Below are 27,295 nucleotides of genomic sequence, written 5' to 3'. Positions count from 1 at the left end.
ATGTCTATTATGCTGTCTCTTTGTAGTTGTACCTACCCTCTACCCTACCACCAACCCCAAACCCTGGCAATCACTAGTGTATTTTTCATCTCTATAATATTGCCATTTTGGGAACACTATACTGTGAAATTATGCAGCATGTGGCCTTTTACAATTTTTCTTTTTAGCATAATGTCTTTGAGATCCATCCAAGTTGGTGTGTATATCAATAGTTTGTTCCTCTTTTATTGCTGTGTAGTATTACGCGGTGGAGAAGGCAATGGCACCCCACTCCAGTACTCTTGCCTGGAGAATCCCATGGAGGGAGGAGCCTGGTAGGCTGCAGTCCGTGGGGTCGCTAAGGGTCAGACATGACTGAGCGCCTTCACTTTCACTTTTCACTTTCATGCATTGGAGAAGGAAATGGCAACCCACTCCAGTGTTCTTGCCTGGAGAATCGCAGGGAAGGGGGAGCCTGGTGGACTGCTGTCTGTGGGGTCGCACAGAGTCAGACACGACTGAAGTGACTTAGCAGACTTGGCAGCAGCAGTATTACACTGTATGGGCGTATGGACTTACTAGAGTTTGTTTGAGCATCATCTGTTGATGTTCTAATGTCCTTCTGTGGTCAGTGGAAGCTTGCTTCAGGTTGGTTCCACTGTCCTTCTGATGTGGCCTCAGTTGTCCTCCCTGATGTTCCAGACATTCCATGTTTATCTTACCCATTTTCTACACTATTCATTCCTCCAAGTGCTTTTGGTTCTTCCAAGATGGGAGTGATGTTTAGGACCAAAATTAAGGCTTTTGCAGTGCTCATTGCTACTGAATAATTACTGTTTCTAGGACTTTCCAGTGGCAAGTTCTGTCAAAATCAATTATCTTTCAAATATGAAACTAGGTAATGAGTTCATCCTGATACTTTCGATTCACATTTAGAACTACAAGGATTTTGATCTCACCTCATCCATGGTGCATCTCTGTCTCCCTTTCTGACACTGAAAATTGTAGTTCCTAGGGACAGAGCATCATTACGTCTTAATATTTGTTTTGCCCCACATTATTCACATGACAGTCTCAAAACAACAAAACCAATGTTACCAAGGACAATATGGTTATTAAAAGTAGTTTGTGAGTTTTTAATAATTCTTTTTGTTTTTCAAGTATATGTATGAGATGGGTGGGCTTCCCAGGTGGCACTGGTGGTAAAGAATCCACCTGCCAATGCAGGAGAAATAAGAGACATGAGTTTGATCTCTCGGTTGAGAAGACTCCTGGAGGAGGGCATGGCAACCCATTCCAATATTCTTGGCTGCAGAATCCCATGGACAGAGGAGCCTGGTGGGCTACAGTCCATAGGGTTGCAAAGAGTCAGATACGACCGAAGTGACTGAGTGTGCATGCATGAGATATATACGGTAAAATTGCTGTTTTAGACTCACTTGATATAGTTCCTTTTGTACAGTTATGGCTCATTTGTTTCATGCTGCTTTTGATTTTTAGGGTTTGTTTTTTTCTTGCTTTTGATTTTGTTTTATAATCATGTGAACACTGCTTCTGAATCTACAAGGCAGTGTCTATTCAGGCAGATCTGTCCAATGCTCTCTACCCCATTGCTTCCCTCCATCTGTAGGTAACTCTTTCTTCTCTTTTCCTCCTTCATCTCCTTTTCCTTCTCTTTTCAGTTTGCTTTTACTCTAATTTAAAATAAATATCTTTCTTCCCATCTTAAATAAATGCTAGCATATTTTATACCTTTTTCTCACTGAATAATATATCCTAGAGATTACCCCATAGCACTAGGTTAGGGTCATCACTACAGACTTTGGTTATTGAACATTTATTATACTGTAATAGCTCCTTAAGAATTACTGATGTAGCCCAAATGATTTCACTTTTGTCTGCTCTTTAGCCTTTAATTCTCATACCTGCTTTTGAAAATTCTATCTTTTCATATATTTCACTTACTTTTAAAAACACTTTGTTTAAATAATAGAATTCACTGACTTTTCTCTGATTTAAAATGTTTTTTATTAACTGTTGAAAAGTTTTGAACTGCAGAAAATTATGGGGAATAAATTAAAGGATGCATAATATCATATCCAAGGATAGCCTCTATTTATGTTTTGCTGCTGCCTTGATCAGGCTTCCTTGTTGGCTCAATGGTAAAGAATCTGCCTGCTAATGCAGGAGATGCAGGTTTGATCCCTGGGTCAGGAATATCCTCTGGAGAAGGGAATGGCAACCTGCTCAGAATTTTTGCCTGGAAAATCCTATGGACAGAGGAGCCTGGCAGGCTATAGTTCACAGGGTCACAAAAGAGTCCGACACGAAAGAATCCGACATGACTTTGCAACACGACTAAACAACAATAACCATAATAGTTGTCATAGACTGGGTGGCTTAAGCTATAGACATTTATTTCTTATAGTTCTGGGGGCTGGGAAATCCAAGAGCAAGTATTGGCAGATTCAGTTCTTGGTGAGGGCTCTTACTCATTTGCAGATGGTCATCTTTGTATTGTATCCTCAAGAGACAAAAAGCAAAGAGAGAAGCTTTCTCATGTCTTTTCTTATAAGGGCACTAATTCCATCATGAAGGCTGCACTGTCATGACCTAGATACCTCCCAAAGTCTTCTTTTCCAAATACCATCACACTGGAGATTAGGGTTTCAATATGAATTTTGGGGATTATAAGCATGCAGTCTGTAACAGCTTACTAGTCTTTTGACATTTTAACAGCTGAATTCATATTGTATAATACTGCTTGTCCTTTTATTTTTGGTCATGTTATTTTATTTTTATTTAAGAATATATAATGAGTCTTTACACATGTCTTTAAATATTCTTCTAAATGTAATTTTAAGTAATTTAATGGTATTATTCCCTTACATGGTTATGCTAAAATTTATTTAAGCATCCCATTATATATAGGTTGTTTCCAGGTTTTTACTAATAATTCTTTCTGTGTGCCTCTGATTTGAGTGTGATTACTAAAGGCTGAGCAAATGTTTTAGGCTTTGATGCATGATGCCAATTGCTATTCAGAAAAAAAGTGCTCATGGTTATATAAATTATCTCTCACATGAGAAATCCATGATTTTGTCTGTCTCAGTATCCAAGACAACATGGTATTCTTTTCTTTTAAAATTTAGCATTTATAAAAAAAAAAAGAGACGCTAGTGTAAATCTCTCAGAGTGTCTCAGATTTGTTTTCAAAAGGTGAATCTGTAGATCTCTCTTTGCTTGTGAGAAGATGACGCTTCTCACTCCTGTCAACATCTGCATGAGTTAACGTAACAGTGGTTCACACGATACAGAAATGTGTTTCTTGTTCTCATAAAGTCTGAAATAACTGTTGCTATTGGTGAGCCGCTTACCTCCATACTGTGTGCTGGGAAGAAACCAGGTTTCTTCCATCTGGGGCTCTTAGCAATAGCTTTAGGTCACCACGCTTGTCCTCATCCAGCAGGAAGAGCAAAGTGCATGGGTATTCAGATTTTATACGAAGAGTGTAAGGACCAGGCCTGGGAACAGTGCCTGTCACTTCCAGTCACCTTCCTGTGGCTAGAACTTAATCACGCCGTCATCTCTAACTGGACGCGAAACAGAGAAGTTACGTTCTCAGGAAAAAGAAACAAACAGTTTGAGGACCAGCAAACCAGTCACTGCCACAGCACACTTGTCTGCAGCAGCACTTCTGTGTGGCCTGATTTAGCTTTAGGAATGAAAACTGAAATATTGGAAACCTTGGTTTTGGTTGCTCAGAAGCAATTTTTGTTCACCTCTGCTTTGTGTATATATAACCAATAGAGGACATTGTTTGGTAAATGTTTCTGAGTGTTGCTGAAATATTGGTTTATTACATTTGAGAGTGTAATGATGCAAATAGTTGTCTTTGGAAAATGAAAAGTTAAATTATCTAGTTGTGGAAATGGCTCATCTAATATGGATTAACTTACATACCTTATTTGGATTACTTGTGGTCCTGCGCATATTTAAGGCACATATTATGTATGGGGATAGCTACAGGGTCAGTGTGTATTAGTGGGTAGGCTCATTAGTACTGTTCAGATGTGGTAAATACGAAAAAAAAAAAAAAACCAATGAAAATACAGTGCACAAAGCAGACATGCAAGAAAAGAGTTATTTATGCTGCAAGTTTGATTTTACTTTTATTTGCATTAAGGTCAATCCTGAAATCCATTAGAATGCCTAGCTAAGAAAGAGGAGCATAATAAAATTGGAGGCCAGTGAGGCTTCCCTGATGGCTCAGTGGGTAAAGAACCTGCCTGTAATGTAGGAGACACCGGAGACAGTAGTTCGATCCCTGGGTCGGGAAGATCCCCGGAGAAGGAAATGGCAACCCACTCAAGTATTCCTGCTTGGGAAACCCCATGCACAAAGAAGCCTGACAGGCCACGGTCCAAAGTGTTGCAAAGCATCAGACCTGACTGAGCGACTAAGCACATCTTAATATGTTCATGCTGTTTTCTAGGAGGGTAGGCCTGAAAGTACTCTAAGGGCTGAGAGTAGTAAAGGATTTTAGACAGATGGATATGGGTTCCAGTTTGTACCTCTTATTTCTGCCGAGGGACCAGATTTGGACCTCTGTCTGTGTCACATCTCGAGGGCCTCATGTAAATCATATTACCTGAGGACAAGATGCTTTTCTTTTTCATACACAGTGGCTTACCAGGCAGCTCTGACAGGAGTGTTTTGATTCACCAGTTGTCCATGCTGCTGGGGCCCAGGTTCAGGTCACCTTCCAGCAAGTCTAGGAAATGCTTCATTTGGCCACCTCTGGGTGCCAGCTTCTATTAGTTTCTCATAAAGTGCTAGTTGGGGAATTTGTAATCAAGCATGATTCTTAATCACCTGTCATAGAATTAGCACTGGCTGCCACCTCCTCACATATTCTTAAAAGTTTTTAAATTAATTAATTAGTTAATTAATTTTTGGCTGCATAGGGTCTTCATTGCTTTGAGTGGGCTTTCTTTAGTTATGGCGAGCAGGGACTTACCTTCACTGTGGTGCACTGGCTTCTCATTGTCACGGTTTCTCTTGTTGCAGAGCATAGGATCTAGGGCACACAGGCTTCAATAGTTGTAGCACACAGGGTCCGTAGTTGTGGCACACAGGCCTAGGTGCTCCACAGCATGTGGAATCCTCCCAGACCAGGGATCGAATCTGTGTCCCTCGCATTAGCAGGCAGACTCTTATCCACTGCTCCACCAGGGAAGTTCACCTCCTCACATCTTACAAAGTCTCTGCCTAGTCTATCATCCTTGGAATTGGCCTTTCTTTGCAGACAGAGTGCAGACGAGACCCCTGGGAATTGATTGCCAACTGACTATGACAGGGATCAGGTTTCCTACTTGAACAAAGGACATATCAAAATAGATTCTTCTGGAGTTTCTTTTGCTCATGATGAATGTCTGTTGTTTTTGTCAGTCTAAAGTATTTGCTTAACTTTTATTACGTGGTTCTTCTACATGAGTGGATCATCAAACAGTGGGGAAATCTGCTTTTAGCTTTATTAACTTGTGTTTACAGTAGTAGGGGGGCTTCCCTGGTGGCTCAGTGTTAAAGAACCTCTCTGCCAATGCAGGAGAAAGGGTTTGATCCTTGGATCAGGAAGATCCCCTAGAGAAGGAAATGGCAACCCACTCCAGTATTCTTGTCTGGGAAATCCCATGGACAGACAGCCTGGTGGGCTATAGTCCATGGGGTTGTAAACAGTTTGACGCAATTTAGTGACTAAATAACAACAATAATAGTAGGGCTGAGGATATTGAAGCTTTAGTGTTTAAAGAGTGAGAATGATTTTAGATAATTTATATGGAAGTCATTAATCCTTGCATATAAAGAAAAGACAATAAAAGAGAGTCATGCTGCTGCTGCTAAGTCGCTTCAGTCATGGCCAACTCTGTGCGACCCCATAGATGGCAGCCCACCAGGCTCCCCCATCCCTGGGATTCTCCAGGCAAGAACACTGGAGTGGGTTGCCATTTCCTTCTCTAATGCATGAAAGTGAAGTCGCTCAGTCATGTCTGACTCTTAGCGACCCCATGGACTGCAGCCCACCAGGCTCCTCTGTCCATGGGATTCTCTAGGCAAGAGTACTGGAGTGGGGTGCCATTGCCTTCTCCAAAAGAGAGTCATATAAGATAGGAAAACTTTCATAAGCTTTTAAACTAAATTTTACCAATATTTAAAAATAAGGATGAACATACAATATTTACCTGAGCAGAATATAAATAAATGTATCAAAATTTCAGGTTATGAAGATTTGGAACTCTAGTTTTGTTAGTGTTTGATTTTGTTTACAGCTAAGATTGATCATTTTAAGTACCATTTATAAACATGGGGCTTCCCAGGTGATGCAGTGGTAAAGAATCCGCCTGCCAGTGCAGGAGACGTCAAGAGACCCATGTTTGATCCCTGGGTGGGGAGGATTCTCTGGAATAGGAAATGGCAACCCACTCCAGTATTCTTGCCTGGAAAATTCAATGGACAGAGGAACCCGGAAGGATATAGTCCATGGGGCCACAGAGTCAGACACAACTGAGCAACTGACCACACATTTTAAAATCAAGATTGTCAAACTCCTTTTGATTTCTGGTGCAAACTTGATTTGAATTTAGTTTTAATATATTAACCTCTACTACACTCAGTTAGGCAGCTTTATATAGTCCAGTAATTACAGTAATTGCAATTCCATTGACTGTACATATAGGGGACTCTGTACAGTTTTAGTGATTGTAAACTCTTGTTTCTTTCTGTCCTCCTCTTCTTTTTGTTGTTTTAACAAAATGATACTATAAAAAATAACTTATATTGGCTTATCCAAGTAGAAAAGATTTATCTGACAGCTAGAAAATGTGGGTGAGAAAACTCTAGTTCTCATGTTTTCAGAATTAACAGTTCAGCCAATTAGTAGATATCTTCCACCAGAGAAACACTTGTTTTTGATTAAATTCTTACTCATGCAGAGCAGCAAGTCATGGATTAAGACTGTGTGTGTGTGTGTTTGCGTGTGTGTGTCTAGAGCAAGGGGAAAAAAAGCTTATTTTTTCCCTTTTAATTTTGCAGAGTTTGTGGTTTGGTTACTCCTTACCATTTTATTCTACTGTACTCTACCAACCTGCTAGACAATGGCATATGGGGTGACCTACTCCTACTTTCTCAGGACATTTCCATGTTGAACCCTGAATGTCCTATGTCCCAGCAAGCTGCTCAGTACTAGGAAGATTGGATTGCTTGGTCACGCTTGATGACAATCCAGCTTTGTTTATGGAAATCTCTTGGATTGGGAAATGCATGCTGGACAATTTTCAGAAGGCTTATAGCTGGGCTTAAACTTAGTTCAGCAGAGAAAAAAAATGCATTTGTTAAAATAACAGCCTCAAATTGGGCCCTGATGTCTATCAGTATGGTTTGTAAAGAGAGTATTATATAATTATGATTCTAAACATTTCATTTTGATGAATTGAATGCCTACTGTGCAAAACTGTGCTAAATCTGCCTGAAAACTTAGCTAAGACAGAAAAAATACTATTTTTTTAAATTGAATATTAAGTTACTTTGCACATGGTTTGATGACTAGAAATATAGCAACGCTGTGATAGTATGGCAGCGAGAAAATGAAATTGGCTGCAAAGAAAATGGAAATATGAGATTTAACAAGTTGTTCTGGAAGTCGTTAGGACAATGAAGCTGTTCTCAGTTCAGTTCCATTCAGTCGCTCAGTCATGTCCGACTCGTGGCAACCCCATGGACTGCAGCACCCTAGGCTTCCCTGTCCGTCACCGACTCCTGGAGCTTACTCAGACTTGTGTCTTTCAAGTCGGTGATGCCATCCAACCATCTCATCCTCTGTCATCCCCTTCTCCTCCTGCCTTCAATGTTTCCCAGCATCAGGGTCTTTTCCAATGAGTCCGTTCTCCGCATCAGGTGGCCAAAGTATTGGAGTTTCAGCTTCAGCATCAGTCCTTCCTATGAATATTCAGGACTGATTTCCTTTAGGATTGACCGGCTGGATCTCCCTGCAGTCCTAGGGACTCTCAAGAGTCTTCTCCAACACCACAGTTCAAAAGCATCAATTCCTCAGGGCTCAGCTTTCTTTATAGTCCAACTGTCACAGCCATACGTGACTGGATCAGGGCTGCTGCTGGTCAAAGTGAAATTTATACTAAGTAGAGAAAGGTGTGTGGGCATGAGATGTGGTGGGTGGATGATGCTTTAGTCAGGACACTGTTTACTGTTTGGGGCAAATTGGGAAAAGGCTACCTTCCTCAGGGAAGAGACAGTCAGTACTAGAGCACAGAGGTTGTTGAACTGAGCCTGAACTGGATTTCAGTCCTCTCAGTCCCCTCAATTCCTCCTCAGCCGGCTCCCTTGTGCACAGACAACCTGCATTTGGCTATCTGCCGTCAGTATCCAAGCTGTATTAAAGGAGCCCCATGAACAAGAAGAATGCTAAAAGCCAAATTAAAATTTTGTATTCTAGGAAAATATTTTGCTCTCTTCCAGGAAGGAGGGAGATGATAGAACTTGAGAGAAGTGAAACCCTTTCTTATCCTTGTCTTAGAGGAACTTCACATTTTTTTTTTTTTTTTTATTGTAGCCATGAAGGATAAGTCATAGGGTCTTGGTATTTTCAGCTGAGCTGTGGTCACTCATAGTGGTGATGACCTTGGGTGCCTTTATGAACTGGGCACTCTGTTGACCACCTTATATACCTCACCTCATTGAAATCCTGCCCACAACCTTGTAAGGTAGAAATTATGATGAGTATCTTATGGCTGAGGTACCCAAGACCTAGGGTGCCTTATCTTTTAGGTTCACCACACCCAGTAGCCACTGTAATATTAAGGGTGCCTTACTTGGAGAGCTTAGGGCAAAGGACTCAGAGAGATCCTTCTGCAACCAAGGCATTGTACACAGAGGTAATGAAAACCTAGCAAACTGCTATTATAACATTGTTTTCTTAATGGTAAATGGTTAGTTTGGAAAGTATAAGCAAAACAAAAATAAATGTAATTAAATATGTGAATATATGTATGAATTATTTGACTGGGAATGGAGTTTCTAGTTCCTTTGGTGACTTTTCTAGTTAGGCTTTTTATATTATGTTTTAAAATGGAACTGTTAGATCCAGAAGGATATTAAGAGAAAGTTTTAAAAATTATATAACCAAAATAAATATTCATTTGAAAAAAATATAGGCTTGATTATTATGGATTCCTAACTTATACAGTAACAATAGACATTTTATGCAAACATTAAAACTCTGACAGTTATCTGAATAATGGTTGTTTCTATGTTATGTGTACTCTGTGCTAAGAACCACTGTGATTCATATTTTTACTGTGAAATCTTAGTTATAGCTATCTCCTCAGGAACTTTTAGTGTGCATGAGCTTTGGAATTTAAAAACAAAACCAAATTACCCAGAGGTGAAGCATTAAATTTTTGAATTTTTAATAAATATCCTGTTATGTTTACCTCAATGTAAAAAATGGAGTTCCAAGGGAAATAAAGCTTGATCCCCCGCAAAGTAAGATTCTTGTAGGAAAAGTGAATTTTTGAAGATGTTTGCCCAAATCATGCAGGAATGACTGACATTCACTTTTTGGTCCTTGCAAATCTGACAGTCAGCCCTCCTGCCTTACATATGAAAGGCTTGAGGAGTTGGAGCCAGAGCAATGGGCTGTCTCTGGATGTTTGTTTCTCTTCCCCTGTGTCAACACTGCTTATGTCCCTGTGAATGGTGTTGTGTTTCCTTAGGCCACTTACTCTGCTGCAGGCCTTTGACCACATTAAGGGCAACGCTGCGGGGAGGTAATCTATTTCAGGAGAAGCTGTGGTCTGCAGGAAGCCCAGGCTGCCAAACGTCTTCCTTGGCCTCTACATGAACTCAGTGCATAGAACCTGTGTGCTTGGGAGCTTCTGGATTTACTGCCGTTGTTACAGGTTGCTACAGAGCATGCGCATGAGGATGGGGGAGGAGTGATGAGTAGGCTATGCAAGGCCTTAGATGGAAAGCTGGACTGGAGAAAGTGGCCTTGTTAAGGTCCTCTCCCTACCCTAAAGCTAAGCTGCCTGGATCTGTAAAACAGTACCCAGCCTAAATTACTTCCCCAGTTATACAAGCTTGCAAGTGGGATAGAGAAAGACCTGGTTGAGCCAGCCTGTCCTATGTTCTACATGGATGGAACAGTAGAGGAGACACCAAGAAAGGATACTGATTTTCATCACAAGCTAGCCTCTACTATTAGCAGTGGTGGCCCTTTTATGTTCTGGGTACTTAGGAGGCAGGTCAGAGTTGAGACTATAGGAAGAGGTGATCTTGCTGCAGATACTAAAAGAGCCCTGGTGTCAGGGGTAACACCAGGTAGGCAAGTTTAGGGGAAGGGGAGTTGCCTGGGTGAGATCTTTTTGCCCATATGTGTCTGAGCAAAAGGCAAATGGAATCAACATCAATCATATTTAGATATATTCTTCTGCTGTTCAAGTCATCAGGGTTTTATGGTTTCAATTTAACTTTTCGTTATGCAGATTTCAGACACTTGACTTTGACACTGAGGAGTGTACCAGGGAGAGGAGTAGGGGCTGCTTGGCTGTGTTTTTGGGGAGACCCCATGCCCAGGGCAGGCTGTGTTCACTCCAGTGCCTGTGCAGCAACGTGGGCAGTTCTCTTTGCCCCTCCTGCCTTCCCCTATTCTCCCATCTTTCATCCCTTTAGATCCAGGTCAGGGTCACCTCTTCCCTGCATCCTCCCTTCCTTTGCAAGTCCATGTTGATTTCTTCATTTTCTGAACTCCTTTAGCCCTTTATCATGTGAGCTGCTCGTTGAGGCTGTGAAGAAAGTACAGAAGGGTTGGTGTAATGATGAGAGGTGGGCTAGAGAGTCAGGAGGTATAGGTTTAAGCCCCAGTTCTGCTAATTACTGACTTTATGACCTTCAGCAAGTTCATTCACTTTTTTATGCCACAGTTTCCCCATCTATTAATATAAAATGAGAATAGATATAGCACTTGCTTCATAGTTGTTACTTCTTGTTTTTGTATATTTAAAGATCTAATACATGTGCTTATGACAGTTTCTAGTTATGCACATAAATGTTAGCTGTTATTTAAATGTTGAACATATGTATTTATTTCTTTCATACGTTGATTCTAGTGTTCACTATTTACCTTGTTAAATTGAATATTGCTGGGGAGAGGGCTCAAGATGGCAGCATTGAAAGATCGTGAACTCATCTCCTCCCATGGAAACAACAAATCTATAATCACATGTAGAATAATTCCCTCTGAAAGGGACCAGAAAACTTGATGAACTGAGTCTCTATAATAATAAAGGGTGAAAGGACACTTGGATTCCCTGAGGAGCCAGGGATCCAAACTCCACATCAGGTGCCCCAACCCTCTGATTCTGTATAGGAAAGATGAGGCCCCAAACACCTGGCTTTGAAAACCAACTGGGAATACATCCAGGAAAGCCATAGAGCTACAGGGAATGGAAATGTGCTTTACAGGGGCTTGTGTATAGACTCATCTAATAAAAAACCAGTGTAAAAACACTAGATTTAAAAATGTGCGGGACATAGGTAAGGGCTTCCCCTGTGGCTCCACCTGCAAAGCAGAAGACACAGGAGACCTGGGTTCGATCCCTGGGTTGGGAAGATCCCCTGAGGAATGTGATGGTTACCCATTCCAGTATTCTCGCCTGAGGAATCCCATTGACAGAGGAGCCTGGCAGGCTACAATCCATAGGTTCGCAGGGTCTGACATGGCTGAAGCAACTGATCATACACACACACACACACACACACACACACACACACACACACAGGTGAAAAGAACCCACTTAGTAGGCTTGAAACATCTGCTGGAGAGGAATACTGCCTGAGAACTACGACAATGGTGGGGATCATTTGTATGACTTCAGGCTACCTTGCTAATACTGGCATTGGTAGGTACCATTTTGGAAATCACCATCTAGCCTGTTAGCGCCAGTGCACAAGCCTTGCTAAGAACCCCATCCACCCCTGCACAGCCAAGTCTCATAGTCCACCAGGCCCTGCAAATATCTGGGGAGCCAGCCCTAGCCACCAGCATGCCACAGCAGCAGCCATAGCTCCACCTCAGCTGAAGGACATATCACCCACGTAGGGGACATTCCTTGAGTGGGAAGATTTAATGTTTATAAATATATATGCATTCAACCAAAGGATACCATGATGTATAAAGTTAATATTAACAGTCTTAAGGGAGAAATTGAAAGCAATACAATAGTAGTAGAAGACTTTATAACACTCCATTTACATTAATGAATAGATCATCTGGACAGAAAATCAATAAACATCAAAATAAATGATACACTAAATCTCATTGACTTAACTAGGTATATAGAGAATTTTCCTCCTAAAAACAGCAGAGTATAGATGCTTATCAAGTACATATGGAACATTCTCTAAGAGAGATTACATGCTAGATAACAAAACAAGTCTGAATAAATTCAAGACTATTGAAATCATATCAAGCACCTTCTCCAACTACAGTGGTATGAAATTGGAGATCAATCACAAGAAAAAAATGGAAAAAACCAGAAATCTGGAGATTAAGCAGTGTGCTACTGAATAACCAACAGGTCATCAAAGGCATCAAAGGCAAAATAAGAAACCTAGAGACTAAAGAGAATATAAATTCAACATATCAAAATCTGTGGGATGTAGCAAAAGTGGTTCTGAGAGGAAGGTTCAGAGCAAAACTTTCTTTAAGAAACAAGAAAAATTCCAAGCAAACAATCTAAATTTACATCTAAAGGAGCTAAAAAGAGAAAAACAAATGAAGGAAATAAAGATCAGAGTGGAAGTAAATGAAATAGAGTCTTAAAAAATAGAAAAGATCAGTGAAACAGAGAGCTGTTTTTGAAAAAAAATGAACCAAATAAATAAGCTATTAGCTGGATTAACCAAGAAAAAGAGAGTGGGCTCAAATAAATAAAATCAGGAATGAAAGACAAGTTACAACTGATATCACAGAAATACAAAGAATCATTAAGAGATTACTACAAGCAATTATATACCAACAAATAGGGCAAAGTAAAAAAAAGGATAAATTTTTATAAACATATAGTTTTCTAAGACTGAATAATGAAGAAATAGAAAATCTAAATAGGCCCATTACCTAACAAGGAATTTTAAACAATAATCAAAAAACTCCTAACAACATATGCTCAGGACCAAATAGCTTCACTGGAAAATTCTATAATATATTTAAAGAAACTTGAATGCTTATTCTTCTCAAACTCTCCCAAAAAACCGAAAAGGTAGAAAACCTTCCAAATGCATTTTACAGAGCCAACATTATCCTAGTTCCAAAAACAGACAATGACATCATAAAAAAAAAGAAAATTACAGGCTAATATCTTTGATGAACATAGATGGGAAACTCCTCAAGAAAATATTAACAAAGCAAATCTAACAATATATTCAAAGGATCATACACCACGATAAGGTGGGATTTATTCCAAGGAAGCAGGGATCATTCAACATATAGATCAGTCAACAAGATATACTACAATAACAAAATGAAGTATAAAATTATATGATCATCTCATTAGTTGGAAAAAAGCATTTGACAAAATTCAACATCCGTTTGTGATAAAATCTTTCAACAAAGTGGGTATAGCGGGAATGTACTTCAACATAATAGAGGCCATATATGACAAACCTATAGCTAATATCATACTCAACAGTGAAAAGCTGAGAGTGCTTTCTCTAAGATTAGGAACAAAGCAAGGATGTCAGCTCTTACTGCTTTCATTCAACAAAGTATTGGACATCCTAGTCACAACAGTTATATAACAACGACAAAAAAAATTAAAAAGGCATCCATATTGGAAAGGAAGAAGTAAATCTGTCACTATTCACAGATGATGTGAATTACTAAGTCATTGTCCAACTCTTATGCACCCCCATGGACTGTGTAGCCCACTAGGCTCCTCTGTCCGTGGGATTTCCCAGGCAAGAAGACTGGAGTGGGTTGCTATTTCCTTCTCCAGGGGATCTTCCTGACTCAGAGATAGAACCTATGTCTCCTGCACTGCAGGCGGATTCTTTACTGCTGAGCCACTGGGGAAGAAAATTCTCGACTGCACCAAAAAACTTTTGGAACTAATAAATGAATTCAGTAAAGTTACAGGATATAAAATCAATGTACAGAAATCTGTTGTTTTCATACACTAATAATGAACTGTGATAAAGGGAAATTAAGAAAATAATTCTATTTACAGTTGCATCAAAAAAAATTAAACATTAGGAATAAATTTAACCAAGGAGATAAAAGACCGGTACACTGAAAGCTATGATACTGATGAAAGAAATTGAGCAAGATACAAAATATGGAAAGATATTTCATGTCCAGGGACTTCAGGAATTAATTTTATTGAAGTATCTGTATTACCCAAAGCAATCTACAAATTTGGTGCAATCCTTATCAACATTTCAATGGCAAATTTCACAGAACTAGAAAAAAATCATTCTAAAATTTGTATGGAAACACAGAAGACCCCCGTTAGCCGAAATAATGTTGAGCAAGAAGAACAATGCTGGAGTTATCACACATCTTGATTTCAACCTATACTATGAAGCTATATTAATCAAAACTGTAAGATACTGGCACAAATACAGACATAGATCAGTGGAACAGAATTGAGAGTCAAGGAATAAACCCAGTCATCCATAGACAATAAATCTACAACAAAGAGCAAAGAACAACATACAGTGGAGAAAGGACAGTCTCTTCAATAAGTGATGTAGGGCAAACTGAACAGTCACATGCAAAAAAAAAAATCAAATTGGACCATTATCTTACACTATGCACAGAAATCAAGTCAAAGTGGATTAAAGACTTGAAGGTAAGACCTGAAACTATAAAATTCCCAGAAGAAAACACAGGCAGTAACTTCATTGATATTGGTCTTAACAATGTTTTATGGATATGATTCCACAGGCAAGATAAAAAATAAACAAAATAAAAAATACAAATACAAAATAAAACAAAATAAAAAATAAACAGGACTAAATCAAACGGAAAGCCTTTGTATAGTGAAAGAAACTGTCATAGAAACAAATAGGCAACCTACGGAACAGGAGAAGATATTTGCAAATTATATATGCAATAATGGGTTAATATCCAAGATAAATTAAGAATTCATAAAACTCAACAGGAAAGCAAGCAACCCAATTAAAAAATTAGAGAGAGGATCTGAATTGACATCTTACTCAAGATGACCAACAGGCACATGGGAAAATCTTCAACATCAATAGTTATCAGGTTAAAAAAAAAAAAAAAAAAACGTTATCGGGTAAATGAAATCAAAATCACAATGAAATATCACCTCCCACCTATTAGAATGACATATTAAAAAAACAAGATATAGCAAAATGTTGAAAAGAATGTGGAGAAAAGGGAACCCTTGTACATTATTGGTGGTCTGTAAATTGGTGCAGCCATTATACAAAACAGTATGGAGATTCCTCAAAATAATTAAGAATAGAACTGCTATATGATCCACCTATTCTATTTGTGGATATTTATCTGAATATCACAAAAACATTAAATCAAAAAAATTGATGCACCCTTCTGTTCATTGCAGCATTGTTTACAATAGCCAAAATATGGAAGCAATCTAAGCTTTCAGCAAATACTACTCAGTCATTAAAAAGAATGAAATCCTGCCATTTGGACCTTCTTGAGGGTATTTTGCTAAGTGAAATAAATCAGATAAATAAAAGACAAAAGTAATGTATGATTTCACTTGTGGAATTATTTTAAAAAGAAATGAATAAGCAAAAAATAAAAACAAGCATAGATACAGAAAACAGATTAATTGTATCAGCCAGAGGAGAGGAGGAGTTGGAGGGTAGGGGAAACGGGTGATGGGGGTCAACTGTATGGTGATGGATGATAACTAGACTTGTAGCGGTGATTACTCTGTAGTGTATACAGATGTTGAACTATAATGCAATACACCTGAAACTTATATAATAAAAATATTGTTGTTGGAATAACTTGTCATTTTTCATAGTGATATAGTTGTAGCAGCTTTTTTGTTAATTTCCTGAATTAATCCAGTATCTTCTGGTATCTTGAATTAACATCCTTTAAAACATGTAACTGATATGTTTGTACTTCTGAGAGTAGTTTTTGAAATTTAAGCATACCCCTGGAAGGTGAAAACAGATTTAGTTGGCAATGACTAAAAGGTAGCAGAGTTGGTGGTAAGGTCACAGGGTGAACTTTCTATCCTGAATCTTCTTGCTTCCTACATGTGGGACCTTGGGGCAAGTTACTTGACCATTTCTGCCTCAGTTTCTCCATGTGAGAGGAAGATACTGAGAGTTTACAGCTGATAGGAATGTGCTAAGGGTTATACACATAAGAACTATGCACAGTGAACTTTCACTACTATTATTGTTGTTAACAGAATGTGTGTTTCTTCAGCTTACCAGGACAGTCCAATAGCAAATACTGCTTTTCACTAGCTTAACTATACTTGATTTATCAGCCTGTTTTTCTTAATTGTTGTTTAGTCGCTGAGTCGTGTTCGACTCTTGGCAACCCCGTGTACTCTAGCCTGCGGCTCCTCTGTCCATGGGATTTTCCAGGCCAGAATACTGGAGTGGGTTGTTATTTCCTTCTCCAGGGAATCTTCCCAACCCAGGGATGGAACCCAGGTCTCCAGCATTGCATCTGTTGAGCCACCAGATAAGCCCCATTTATCCCAATACAGGGGATAAAACCAGAAAGTATTATTATTGTTTGTTTTTAATCTTTTTCTTAGTGTAAAAGTTTACTTGTGTATCTGTACAAACATGTATTGCAATTAGCAGTGATTTCATTTCCATGGATTTCTTAAAGACTCCAGTGTGCAGCAAGTTTGCACAACAACCTATAGCAAATGTTGCCTTTCAGCGTCATTGGAGAGGAGACCACAAGCACAGATAAAAGACATAGAATTGGGCATCTATTGGTTTGGATTCACTAGGTCTCAATCTGTAAGATGGGGCCAGTGCTGTCTGTTCTGCCAACTGCATGTGGATCTTTCGAGGATTAAATGTTAGACTGGATTGAAAAACCTTTTGACGTAGAAAATGCCATAAAAATATTTAATATGCATCTGATGCAGGGAGGAAGCCAATTCTGATACCATGTTGTATATTGTTTCTTTGACTTGCTTTTCGTTGCTTTTGTACACCTTGTCTGGAGGACCCTGCTCCTCTGCCTGATTGTAAAGTGCCTTTGTTCAGCTCATAGATAAATTGCCCCAACCTACCTGGTGGCTCAGACAGTAAAGAATCCACCTGCAAGGCCAGAGACCTGGGTCTGATCCTTGGGTTGGGAAGATCCCCTAGAGAAAGAGCGACTTACCCACCCCAATATTCTGGCCTGGAGAACTGCATGGACAGAGGAGCCTGTCAAGCTACAGTCCATGGGGTAGCAAAGAGTCAGACATGACTGAGTGAATTTCACTTTCTTCACCTGTGAATAGAAGAGATTAATAGACCCCTTCCAAAGGCTGGCTGGCCATTCACTTGGAGATGTTTTGCAAGACTGAAGACCCTTTCACTCTACTTCCCCACTGTCTCTCCCTCTCTATTCTGCCTTTTGACTTTAGTACCTCATTGCTTCTTCCTCTCTGATCTATTAAAGAACCTGACATCCAGACCCCAATGAGTTGGCTGTTTTGAGGCACTAGCCTCATCTTCTCAGTCTGCTAGCTCCTCAATTAAAGTCTCTTTCTTGCCTCAGTACCTTGTCTCTCGGATTCATTGGCCTGTTGTATGGCGAGCGGAGTGAGCTTGGACCTGGTTAACACATCTTCTTGTAATAAGTTCTTATTTTGGCAAATTGAATATCCTAGTTAGTAAAAAGATTTTATACCAGCACTACATTAATGGCTGATTAACATAAACTTAAAAGTATGTTAAGAAGAAACTGAACACCTAAATCATGTGGCTAAGTGGATATAACAACACAAGCTTTTCTTGTTTATCCTTATGAACGGTCTCCCTGGTAATGTGGATTAGATCTTCCCATCTAAATTTGATATCTCAGAAACTTCCAGAATAAATTCTGTCCATCATTTGCCCATTTGGGCTTTTGAGCCCTTTGTTCTTTGTTACAGATCTCAGTGTGGATACAATACCAATGTCACACAATGCTGATGCTCCTCTTCTAGAAATCAGATTAGGTCATCTCTGCCTAAAGCCCTTCATGTGCTGCTCAGGGCCATCAGAACAAAGCCCAAATCCCATAATGGGATAAGGCCTGTAGTGATGTGGTCCTGTTGCTGGTGAATTTGAGGTTCTTTCTTCACTGTGAAAGAATTCAAAGATGAAGTAGAGTGGTTAAGAAAGTAAAGTGAAAGTTTATTTAAACAAGGATACACTCTTAGAGGAGGCTTCCCAGGTGGCTCAATGGTAAAGAATCTGCCCGCCAGAGCAGGAAACACAAGAGACTCGAGTTCGATCCCTGGGTAAGGAAGATCTCCTGGAATAGGAAATGGCAACCCACTCCAGTATTCTTACCTGGAGAATCCCGTGGACAGAAGAGCCTGGCAGGCTACAGTCCATGGGTCACAAAGAGTTGGATGCAACTGAGCAAGTGGGCACATGTGCGCATGCTCTCAGGCAGAGCTGGCAGGCAGGTGAGGAATTGCTGCTCTGGGTTTCTTTGGCAAGCAGGTTATGAGGGGTGTACAAAAGAAGGGATGGGGAAGGAGTTCTTTCACTGGGGAAGGAATGTCATTCCTAGGCCTCTGTAGATGCGTGTTTCACCTTTTCGCCTCACCCAGTTCACTCTTGCTCTTCCTCAGATGTCAATTTCATTGTGCCTCCCTTGGGGCATCCTTATCTCCCTGTTTCTGCTTGCTGCTTCTTCCTGTGGAGTTGGCTGATCATATCATACCTTCTCAGTCCTGCTCACCTTCTTCTTGTAGCTATTTCTTCTCATTTAGAGTTTCTGAATCAGCCCAATGAATATGGAGTTTGCATTTTGACCTGTGGCATCCACTACATACATTAACCTTTAAATAGATACTTCTTCAAAGATCCCTCAAGAAGTATTCACTGCCTCAGACTGTTCATTGGTATGAAAAACCTTTATACAAATGGATGAAGGCATTGAAGTTTGTAAACTTTATCATTTTTAATTAATTAGAAGTCATTTTGCTGTTAACATGCAGAAATGTTGTTTAATAAATGATCTATGTTGTAAGTGTGCTGAATAAGCAGCTCCAGTTTATGTTTAGGCCTTATCACGTAGTGGGTGCTGTGGATTTGGGCTTGGGTCTCACATCTGCTCCAAAATCACTGCAGATGGTGACTGCAGACATGAAATTACAAGATGCTTGCTCCTTGGAAGAAAAGCTATCACCAACCTAGACAGCATATTGAAAAGCAGAGACATTACTTTGCCAACAAAGGTCCTTCTAGTCAAAGCTATGGTTTTTCCAGTAGTCATGTATGGATGTGAGAGCTGGACCATCAAGAAGGCTGAACGCCAAAGAATTGATGCTTTTGAACTGTGGTGTTGGAGAAGACTCTTGAGAGTTCCTTGGTCTGCAAGGGGATCAAATCAGTGAGTCCTTAAGGAAATCAATCCTGAATGTTCATTGGAAGGACTGATGCTGAATCCAAAGCTCCGTTAGTTTGGCCACCTGATGTAAAGAGCCAACTCATTAGAAAAGACCCTGATGCTGGGAAAGATTGAAGGCAGGAGGAGAAGGGGGTGACAGAGGACAGGATGGTTTGATGGCATCACTAACTCAATGGACATGAGCTTGAACAAGCTCTAAGAGATGGTGAAGGACAGGGAAGTCTGGCATGCTGCAGTCTGTGGGGTAGCAACGAGTTGGACGCAACTGAGCAACAACAACTCACCTCTGCCACTTGCCAGCTTTGAGATCTGGAGTGAGTACTTCCTTCAGCCTCACTCACAAGATGGGAACAAGTTTGGACTCACAGTACTGGGATGCGGATTAAATGAAATGATAAAGTCACTTAGCACAGTGACTGACATATATTAAATGCATTATGTATCTCCTATTTTTAATGTGTATGCACACATGCTAAGTTGCTTCAGTTGTGTCCAACTCTGTCAGACCCTATGGAATGTACCCTACCAGGTTCCGCGGGCTCTTTACCACTCGTGCCACCTGCGAAGCCCATTTTTAATGAATTGAAACTAACCTAGAACTTAGACAACAAGCAAGAGTGATAATCACCAAAACCGAATTTTTGCTTTATATGTAGAAAGAATAAGAATTGGTTCCTCTGACTAAATTCATTGCAGCAGCAATATAAATTAGCCCCTCTGACTAAATTAATGAAGCCTAAACTCATTGACCTTTGACCCTGAAGGGATGTGACCTTTGGCAAGTCAAATAACATTTCTGGGCTTATTTTTATTCACCTGTGAAACCACTTGAACTGTTTTGATCCCTTTCAATTCTATCTTTGATTTTCAGAATGGTTAAGAGAACTGAAATCATATCCCCCTTTCCTTTCTCTGTCGGTATTTCCACTGTTCTGTGTGTGATAATCTAAGTAGATGTTTCTTTGTAAGTAGCATGCTGAATTAAGAGTTTAAAACTTCAAGAAGAAATTTTACCACAGGTGTTGGGGTATTGAAAGTCAATTTGGGCTTCTGAGTAGATTGAACTTAGAAATTATTCATTGTCTTAAAATAGCTCCTTCCCTTTAGAATCTGCATTTGAAAATCAAAGAAGACACCAAAAGATAGTTCTGCTCCTCTATAGAATGCCATTGGTTATTGATGTATAGAGGAGGCAAGTTATGGGTTCAGAGAGAGTGCATCAAAGAGAGAAACTGAAGACTGTTTAAATTTCTTTTGTTGTTTTTGTTAATCTTTTCATCTTTTCTAGTGTGAGCGAAGTCTTTGTTACTTTGGTCAACTGTGAGATCTTTTCTGTCTCTGTTTCAAAGAGAATCAGGATTTCTAAACTCCTAAAAATCTCTGGATTCAAATTATTTTTCTTTCTTTCTGTTTTTGGTGATATTATATGACTGTGGAAAATTCTTAAAGAGATGGGAATGCAAGACCACTTTGCCTGCCTCCTGAGAAACCTGTATGCAGGTCAAGAAACAACAGTTAGAATACCGGACATGGAACAATGGACTGGTTCCAAATTGGGAAAGGAGTACTTTAAGCTGTATATTGTCACCCTGTTTATTTAAATTATATGCAGAGTGTATCATGCAAAATGCTGGGCTGGATGAAGCACAAGCTGGAATCAAGATTGCCAGGAGAAGTACCAATAACCTCAGATATGCAGATGACACTACCCTTATGGCAAAAGGGGAAGAGGAACTAAAGAACCTCTTAATGAAAGTGAAAGAGGAGAGTGAAAAAGCTGGCTTAAAACTCACCATTCAAAAAACTAAGATCATGGCATCCAGTCCCATCACTTCATGGCAGATATATGGAGAAACAATGGAAACAGTGAGAGACTATTTTTGGGGGCTCCAAAATCACTGCAGATGGTGACTACAGCCATGAAATTGAAAGATGCTTGCTCCTTGGAAGAAAAACCATGACCAACCTAGATAGCATATTAAAAAACAGATTTTGCTTTGCTGACAAAGGTCCATCTAGTCAAAGCTATGGTTTTTCCAGTGGTCATGTATGGGTGTGAGAGTTGGACCATAAAGAAAGCTGAGCACTGAAGAGTTGATACTTTTGAACTGTGGTGTTGGAGAAGACTCTTGAGAGTTCCTTGGACTACAAGGCGATCAAACCAGTCAGTCCTAAAGGAAATCAATCCTGATTGTTCATTGGAAGAACTGATGTTGAAGCTGAAACTCCAATACTTTGGCCACCTGATGAGAAGAACTGACTCTTTGGAGAAGACCTTGATTCTGGGAAAGATTGAAGGCAGGAAGAGAAGAGGACAACAGAGGATGAGATGGTTGGATGGTGTCACCGACTTGATGGACATGAGCTTGAGCAAGTTCTGGGAGTTGGTGATGGACAGGGAAGCCTGGCGTGCTGCAGTCTCTGGGATCACAACGAGTTGGACAAGACTGAGCAACTGAACTGACTGACTGACTGATGTGACTATTAATCTTTTTCATTACCTTGAAGGAGCAAAGAGAGATTAAGTTAGTATGACAGATGTTACTGAAGTAATTTTGTTTATAGTTTTTAAATAATTTATTGGTTTATTATTGAATGGTAATAACTTGTAGCTGAGATGTTTGCCACTGCAGCTGTTGTTTAGGCAAAAAATTAGGAGGTTTTTGAGAAGAACCAGAAAATCTAATGTAATATTCTCATATAACCACCAGGACTCCTTCAGCTTGCTATCTACATCCCAAGTTGTGAGTTTTTATTTTGTATCCAGTCTCGTACTGGAGGGTAAGGAAAATACAGACAAAGAAAAGAGGTTGAGCAGAGGCATATAAGCATATTTAAAATTTTATTTGAGTCCATACGCATTTATTGGTCATCTTGCTATGATATATCAGCTATCTATTAACACAACAATTCTATGTTAACAAAGTTCAATGACTTAAAATAATAAGCATTCATTTTACCCTCAAGTTTATGGGTTGGTTACTTTGTTACCAAACTCAGATCTGGATACAAGGAATGAGTGCTGTTAGAAGGGAAATAGTTGCTCTAATCAAACAACTGGCAATCTGGAAGAAAGGTGGACTAGTGTCCCAAAACCATCTATGAAGTTTCTGTGTGGCCATGAAAGACTTTCAAGGGAAAAAGGGGAAGTAATCGAGATAGGAGGTTAGAGTCATCACCATCCCCCACTGTGAGCAGGCTTGTCGACTCCTTGTGTGATCTTTTTAAATTTTTTTCTTTTTTTTTTTTCCATTTATTTTTATTAGTTGGAGGCTAATTACTTTACAATATTGTAGTGGTTTTTGCCATACATTGACATGAATCAGCCATGGATTACATGTATTCCCCATCCCGATCCCCCCTGAGATCTTTTTTTAGATGCTATCTTATTCTCACAGTTTACTTGTGAGAGTCCTGAAGGGGAGGCTGGGGAAGAGATCTGTCATCTGTTAGTTACATATTATTCATTTCTATTTCTTTGATCTAAGGAAAGAACCAACAGATTAGGCAAAGTATTCTGTGATCAAAAATTTGAAAGGTGTTTTAGGGCCAGAGTTTAGTTAAAATATAGCTTTGCTAAAGTGACAAGACAAAAGGACCTCCTGCAGAGAGATCTTTCCTGCAAAGAGCCTTTCCTAAAAAAAAAAAAAAAAAAAGCAGCTCACAGCTTTGGATGGCTGGTTGTCCTGGTCTCAGCTGAGATCTCTCAGTGGGATTTGAGGACTGAGTAGCTATGGAGGGTAACTTCAGGAAGAAGACTCATTTAGCTATGAATATTTGAACATGATTAACTAGGGAGGTAGATGTTAGTAGCTAGTAAGTTTGCAGTCGGAAAAATTAGGGCGTGGGGAGCACAGTTTAGAACATTTATTTTGGATAGTCTTGATCTTTTGCTTTTATTTTCCTAATATCAGAAATTGTTAAAAATACAGAACTTGATAATGCTACTACCCCAGACTAATGTTAATGTATTTTTTTAATGTGCAACAGCAAATTATCAAAGGTCTACCTAAAAGTGAAGGAATCATCTTTTTGCTTCACCTTAATATTTGTTTCACTTTTATCACTTGGTGTTCCTTTTAAAATTTTTCAGTAATTTTTCTGTTTTTCTTTAGTTGTCATCTTTGATGTCATAAGTTGGTGAGAACATCCAAGGATCATGGTATTTTAGACCTGAAAGTGACCTTGAAACCATTTAGTTAACTATCACTGATGTAGGAAGGAAATGAAACCCCTGTAGATTTGTACCAACTACTTTGCCAACAAAGGTCCGTCTTGTCAAGGCTATGGTTTTTCCAGTGGTCATGTATGGATGTGAGAGTTGGACTGTGAAGAAAGCTGAGTGCCGAAAAATTGATGCTTTTGAACTGTGGTGTTGGAGAAGACTCTTGAGAGTCCCTTGGACTGCAAGGAGATCCAACCAGTCCATCCTAAAGGAGATCAGTCCTGGGTGTTCATTGGAAGGACTGATGCTGAAGCTGAAACTCCAATACTTTGGCCATCTCATGCAAAGAGTTGACTCATTGGAAAAGACCATGATGCCTGGAGGGATTGGGGGCAGGAGGAGAAGGGGCCGACAGAGGATGAGATGGCTGGATGGCATCACTGACTTGATGGGCATGAGTTTGAGTAAACTCCGGGATTTGGTGATGGACAGGGAGGCCTGGCGTGCTTCGATTCATGGGGTCGCAAAGAGTTGGTCGGACACGACTCAGTGACTGAACTGAACTGAATGTGAGAGATTAGCTGGAAGCACAGGGATAGAATCATGGACTCTTGCTTCCTATTCTAGTGGTTTCCTCAGTGGTTCAGTTTTGTTGTTGGCATGTTCTCTGGCTTTGCAGGGAAAATAGTGGAGAATTTAAGTGAAGTTGAAAATTATCAATGATGACATTTGCATAGTTCTTTGTGTTTGCAAGGTACACTCAGCTATATTAGCCTGTGATTGAAATGAGTAGCTGAGGTAATCTGATATTATGGTTAAGTATTAGTTCTAATTTTTCAGTATCTTCCTCTATTGAAAAGGAGTTATAATGTTCTTCCTCAAGGAATTGTTGAAATTACAAAGAAATTGTAAAGGGATTAGTACATTTATTTCACTTATATTTGTGTCTGACATATTGTTTACTATTTTTACTATTGCTACTATTTGTTGTTGTTTGGTTCTAATTCACAGGTGTTGTGGACTAAGGAGGAAAAATTCTACTATCCAATTTTTATAGTAGGAAGGAGAGGGAAAGGAGTTGCAGAAAATTCAGCTCTCTGTATGAACTTAGGAATCTCAGCCTCTGACCTAGTGTTTACCAAAAAAGGGGACCATGTCATTTTGGCTCATTTTCTTGTTTAGTTTTGGTCAACAGCTGGAAACAGAGATCTTGAAAGGTCATTTTTTTTCAACCACTGTTCTCTGTATCATCCTAGGCTTTGTTACATTTTAAGCGTAAATTATTTGGTACTTTTTTACAGAAATAGAGTTTTTCATGGAGGGAGAATTTCCAAACAAAGGGGCTCTTTTAAGTATATCTCACTGAACTAGCCATCATATTGAGCTTTCAGTGAAACAAAATACCAATTACCTAAGTTTGACTTCTAAAACCCTATGATTTGTTTTATAGAGAGGAAACCGCTCCTAATTTTTCCACTGTGTTAAAATAAACAAGCAACAGGGGAAACCTGAGAAGTGTAGTTTCTAAAAACAGGCCAATCCAAGAAGGGGTTTTTCATCCAGACGTGTTGCCACTCCAGCCCTTTTCCTTCCCACACTGCCATTCCCTTTGCCTTCCTGCTGCCAATTGTCCACATCCCGTCAAGGAATAGTAGAAATGTCCACGGTTGGTCTTTGTTGAATTGGTCTGAAAATAACAGTGATGGTAGAGGCAAAACTAAGGAAAGGCCCAGAGCAGGGCTTTAACCGTTTTGGAATCACAGACCCGAGCAGACACTGAAGATCAAAGCCAAGGACTTTGCTTCAGAGAAATGCACAGATGCAAACATATGTGAAATCTCGTGTACAGTTTCAGGAGGTGATGGACTCTCTCAAGCCCATTTTAGGGTGGAAGAGATCACCAGTGTCATGAAAGCTGACAGTATCCCTGACCTTCCTCCTCGCCGGCTCTCTCTTGAGGGCTAAGGGAGAACAAAGGATTCAAACGTCGTGCTTGGGGGTGCATCCAGTCCAGAGCTTGCTAAAAGGTGACTGTGAATTGCTTTTTGGAAAAAGAAAAGGAAAGCAGGAAGGAAGGGATCTGCCTCAGAGTGATACTGTTTTCTCCTTACAGAGCCACTTGGACACATTTAGCTGTTACAAAATGGGAAGCACATGTATTTTGTAAGGAGGCCAAGTTAGACATTTTTTTGTGAGATACTGACCAAGCTAGACAGCATATTAAAAAGCAGAGACATTACTTTGCCAACAAAGGTCCGTCTAGTCAAGGCTATGGTTTTTCCAGTGGTCATGTATAGATGTGAGAGTTGGACTGTGAAGAAAGCTGAGTGCCGAAGAATTGATGCTTTTGAGCTGTGGTGTTGGAGAAGATTCTTGAGAGTCCCTTGGACTGCAAGGAGATCCAACCAGTCTATCCTAAAGGAGATCAGTCCTGGGTGTTCATTGGAAGGACTGATGCTGAAGCTGAAACTCCAGTACCTTGGCCACCTCATGCGAAGAGTTGACTCATTGGAAAAGACCCTGATGCTGGGAGGGATTGGGGGCAGGAGGAGAAGAGGACAACAGAGGATGAGATGGCTGGGTGGCATCACTGACTCGATTGACATGAGTTTGAGTAAACTCTGGGAGTTGGTGATGGACAGGGAGGCCTGGCGTGCTGTGATTCATGGGGTCACAAAGAGTCAGACACAACTGAGTGACTGAACTGACTGACTGACTGACTGACTGAACCCACTCAGGTCTCACAAGTGAAGCTTTCTTTTTGTAGAACATCCTTACTGTGTGAAGATAACACATTCATATACAGATTTTAAGAAATTATTGAGGAGGATGCCTTTGAGGAAAAATTAGACTAAAAAAAGTAAAAGCAAAAAGTGAGAAAGGGCCAGGAAAATAAGGATGAGGTGGGGAAATGTTTGCTGGATTATGCGGTTTGATTTTTTCCCTACAGTTTGTATTTTAAAATGCAGAAATTTGTCTGTAGGTGAAAAGGACTTGCTTTAAGTTTTTCTGTGGAAGTTTGTTGACAGCTTTCTCTTCCTTCCCTGTGATCATCTTTATTAAAACCAGCCAATCACATGTCTTCTGTGTGGACATTTAGTGCTTCCACTTTGTACAGTGGCAGATGCAGGCTCCACACAAGTTGCTGCCCCTAAAGAAGTGGCATTCTCATTACCTGGTTTGGTTCCAAGGGTCATAGGCACATGAAGTAATTTTCTGTTGCATATTCATGAGGTCTGATCTGACCACTGATGTTCATAACTTTGTTTTTCTCTTGTTGTTGTTCAGTCACTCGGTCCTGTCTGACTCTTTTGCAACCCCATGGGCTGTAGCCTGACAGGCTTCTCTGTCCATGGGATTTCCAGGCAAGGATACTGGAGTGGGTTGCCATGCCCTCCTCCAGTGGACCTTCCTGAGCCAGGGATTGAACCTGCATCTCCTGCATTGCCAGGCAGATTCTTTACTACTGAGCTGCTGGGGAA

General features: G+C 39.9%; 1 protein-coding gene across 2 annotated transcripts in view; it reads left to right on the top strand.

The window, feature by feature from the left end:
- TMTC1 (transmembrane O-mannosyltransferase targeting cadherins 1) overlaps positions 1 to 27,295 on the top strand; it is a 298,740-nt gene that overhangs the window by 104,443 nt on the left and 167,002 nt on the right. The window lies entirely within an intron of this gene.

This window comes from Cervus elaphus, chromosome 22 (genome assembly GCF_910594005.1).
Source record: "Cervus elaphus chromosome 22, mCerEla1.1, whole genome shotgun sequence".
In the NCBI taxonomy this organism is placed as follows: Eukaryota; Metazoa; Chordata; class Mammalia; order Artiodactyla; family Cervidae; genus Cervus; species Cervus elaphus.
The sequence above is the reverse complement of the archived record's forward strand: the minus strand, read 5'-3'. Positions and strand labels throughout refer to the sequence as shown.